The following is a 4,052-nucleotide window of genomic DNA, read 5'->3' as shown; positions in this document are numbered from 1 at the left end:
GGTTTGCTCATTTTCTCTTGTTAACTAACTGTGCAACTTCATCTATTTTTCCTGTGCCTTGGTGTCCTCATTTGTCAGTTGAGGTAATGTTCCTTTCCCTGGCTCCCTTATAGGGATGGAGTGGATACTATGAGAGAAAAGACAAGAACGTGCTATAAAAAGCAATAAAAAAAAAAGCACCCTTAAAATGCAACATGAGCAGATTTCATTCCTGATGAGAAATGTTTTCTGAATTTCTGGATTGGCTAAATGTCCCTTCTCTTGGCTCTTACAGTACCTGTACTGGCATCTGTTTTTATCACTTAGAACATTTTACTGAAATTATCTGTTTATATGCACATTTCCACCAGCAGACAATAGACTCCTTAAATCCAAGAGGCATGGAGGATTGCTCTTCATAGCTCCTGCCCTTAGGTTCACAGTAGTATCCATTTCACTGCACTGAGTTCATCAGTAGAAGAACTGTGCCTTTCCGGAAGCAGGCTCAGTTTCTTGGGGCCCCCTCTCGGCCTGGACATCCTTCTGTTAAATATGAGGAGACCTCGTCAGACTCTTTGGTCAGGCTCCACGATGCTGCCTATTTTCATGAAGACATCCACCGTAAAATCTGCCTAGGTAGGGAAGTCCCTACCTCTTTTCCCAAATGACCCCAACATATCTGAAACTCCTTAATACCAAAGCTTCATCTCATGAAAAGAAATTGGATGAAATTCAAATAGTACCATAAAATGTCAGAGTTTTAAGGGCCTTTTGAGACAGTGAATAAATTCTGTTCTGAAAGCAGTTGTTTCCAGGAGGAAGAGGAAGGCTGGGAGAGAAGTAGAAATGGTACTTTGAGGAGGGAAGAGCAGGAAAGGGGGAGGACAGAGTCTCTTCATCTTTTAGGTGCTTTATTTATTTTTTCATTTTTGTTTTGCCCAAAAGTCAACCTTTATACTTCCTGTCCTCAGAGCTTATCCTCATACAGGTATCCTGTGTTATCACAAGGCAGAATGTACCTGGGTCCTCTGGGATAACTAGAGGTCAGTAAGTGGGCACTTCCTCAAAAGATGACCCCTAGAGTTTCATTCATATGCAGGTGCAGAATAGGTCGAGTACTTATTTGGATGCTAATGTCCTGGCTTGATTTATATCAGATCAAGGATGTAGTTGTATTTTGTAAACCTTGAAGGACCTTTTCCCTGTGAGAGAGGATGTGTAAAGGTGGCCGCGGAAGAGCCAGTGCCCCTCGGTGCCCCTCACTATCTCTTACTGAGGTCACTTCATAAGGCACTGGTCATCAGATCATAGCTGGCTGGGATTCTTGAGACACAGATGTGGGGAATTCAGTCCTGGGCCTGGGTAAACTTTTCGTGCTTCAGAATTCAATGCGTAGCTCCAGCAGGGCCACAGTAGGCCTCTCACTCCCACAAGCAGTGACACAGGGAAAAGGGCAGACCCCAGGGGTCACAGCAGAATGCTACAAGGCCCCCAAGTGTTTGGCAGAATGCCCAGCATGCATTTCTTTTAACCAGAGAGAGAAGACAGATCATTGTGGGAATGAGACTGAAAAACTCAGGAATACATTGGAACTGAGCCAGATGTTGAATCCTGGAAGAAAAAGAGAAACTCCAGGCATTGGACCGATGTCCCTGGTTGGAACAATTGAGTTACATATATACATGCACGTCTATATATACTCACATGTGTTTATGTATATGTGCATGTATTTATTTCGTATTTCATAATTTGTAACGTTCAGACATATAACAGTTACACTCCAGGAGGTGGATTTAAACAAGGTCCTCAGGAACCTGAAAGTTTTACCAAGTGAGCTTTAAAGTCTGTCCCTGGAAGTCTAAACCGGAAGAGACCTTAGAAATCAACCCTGGCCCTTCCACTCCTGTTTTATGGAGGAGAATAATGCCGGGGGAAATGATGTGACTTGCTCATCATTGCATATAAATAAGTATTGGGAGGATTTTGTTTTTCCCCTAAATTCAGGCCAGAAAAAAGTCTGACTTCCCCCTTTCATTTCAGTGTGTGGACCCCTCTGGAACATACGACTAAGGGCCCTGGAAGCCTAGCTCTGACCAGTGTGTAAGGGCTTGCTCTAGCATTGTCTCTATTTAAGCCTCACCTCCACTTTCGTGGGGAGGTAACTGCCACTCGGTGCGTACTTTACGGGAGGAGCTGTAGTCTACAGAGTTTAAGTGTCCTTGTCCAAGAAACGGAGGGGAGTGACCAAACCTGAGGCCACCTGCCTCTCAGTCCACTACATCTTCTCAAGTGAAAAGAAAGCAATGAAAAGTTCGGAGGACTCCTGCTAGGCTCTCGCCACAACCCTCTGTGATGCAGCCACCCTCGACTCGGCAACATTGTGCAGACCTTACCTGCACCCTCTGTGCTCTGCCCTGTCAGTTTTCTCTTCACTGAATTATCCCACTCCTGACTTTCCTCTTTCCTTGTCCTAGTTGGTTCAGGCTACTGTTCTGGGGGCTGGAAATCCAGGATGAGGTCTCCAGCCCGGTCAGGTTGTGGTGAAGGGGTTGCAGATGGCTGGTTTACATGATGAAAGGGGTGAGAGATCTCTGTGGAGCCTCTTTTATATGATTACTGATCCCATTCAAGAGGGCTCTGCCTCTATGACCTAATCACCTTCCAGTGACCTATCCCCCTCCCCAATCCTAATATTGTCATCTCACAAGGAGAGGACTTCAACATGTGAACTTAGGGAGGATGTAAACATTCAGACCATAGCAACCTTATTTTCTAGAAAAGATATTGCTTCTGCTTTCTGGGGGCCTTGTTTTAGAAGATATGAGTCAGACTATGCCCAGATCATCTGTTCTTCTGGACTAAGGCAGGAATGTCGACACAATGGACAGAGTTTGAACAAACTCCGGGAGATAGTGAAGGACAGGAAAGCCTGGCATCCTGCAGTCCATGGGGTCGCAAAGAGTCAGACATGACTTAACGACTGAACAACGATAACAAGACAGGAATAGTGTACAAGTCTTCACGATACTCTGCAGAAGATCTGGCACATTGTAGGTGTTCAGTATACCCTTGTTGAGTAAATATAATATGAATATTAGGCCAAGAATACTAGTTCTTTGAAGTCTGTGACGCATGACTACATACCTAGCACCTTTCCAGAGTGAATGTTCCCAGAATATGCCACCACCCGAAGTCTTGACTCATGGGCTTTTTCTTTTTGCATTATCATCTGCAGGTCACATCTGTCATTCTAGAGCCCTGCTCTCTAGGTCCTGGGTCACTCTGCTCCTCCACTGACTGCTGGCTGAGCCTATCAGCGGGGGGAAACGATTTTGATGGAAATTGTGTCAAATGGATGGAGCAGAAAATTGTTTCAACAAGAAGACATCAAGACAGATCAGATAACTGGTGTCTTGAGAGCTCATAGGAAGGTCCCTTCACAGCTGAAACCCTGAGAATAAGCCTCATGAGTGCGGCGGAGGGTCTGGACAGATAGATAACCATGGCGTGGGGCTGTTTTTGTTGGTTTTTGTGGCCGCGTTCACACAGAAGGCTATAAATCTGACAATGTGTGGCACTCCGGAGTGAGAGTGAAAACTGAGGGCTAGAGGTGGAGAGAGCTGTCTTCCAGCGCCACTTAACTGCCCTTTGATCTGGGAGTGGAGACTCCGCTTTCAGGGAGGGAGCGCAGGTGGCAAGATGTAAACAAAACAACATCCTGGAGCCTTTGTCAGGCCTTCTAAAAACAAAGTGGAAACATGGTCGGCTCCTGAGCTGACCAGACCTTGAAGGATGAGTCTGACACATAACCGAGTGGTTCACACCCTCACCCATGCACCAGGGGTCCATGACGGCCAACAACGAGCCCTCTCCAGACAGGCTGGGGGTGACCCCCAGGCCTCGTGGACTTCTGAAGGGTTCTGCTGGATTTCCTTTGAACAATCTGGTAGGACAGTCACAATTATTCTTGCACACAAGATTTTGGTAACTAAAGAGAAAAACGTGCGTCTCTGACCTGGCTTTACCGCTGTGCATTTCCTGTGTATTCATTCACTTCAGAGTGAGTTCTATAG

At 45.9% G+C, this 4,052-nt stretch overlaps 1 long non-coding RNA gene across 1 annotated transcript; it reads right to left on the bottom strand.

Annotated features, from left to right (window-relative positions):
* Positions 1 to 370: 370 nt before the first annotated feature.
* Positions 371 to 2,542, bottom strand: LOC110148213 (uncharacterized). The gene is made up of 2 exons (XR_002317110.2): positions 2,373 to 2,542; positions 371 to 1,590 (listed from the first exon to the last, which is right to left on the bottom strand). It is a non-coding gene; the product is annotated as an uncharacterized lncRNA (long non-coding RNA).
* Between the last annotated feature and the right edge of the window lie 1,510 nt (positions 2,543 to 4,052).

This window comes from Odocoileus virginianus, chromosome 2, assembly GCF_023699985.2.
Source record: "Odocoileus virginianus isolate 20LAN1187 ecotype Illinois chromosome 2, Ovbor_1.2, whole genome shotgun sequence".
Classification (NCBI taxonomy): domain Eukaryota; kingdom Metazoa; phylum Chordata; class Mammalia; order Artiodactyla; family Cervidae; genus Odocoileus; species Odocoileus virginianus.
This window is presented reverse-complemented; position numbering and strand designations above follow the sequence as displayed.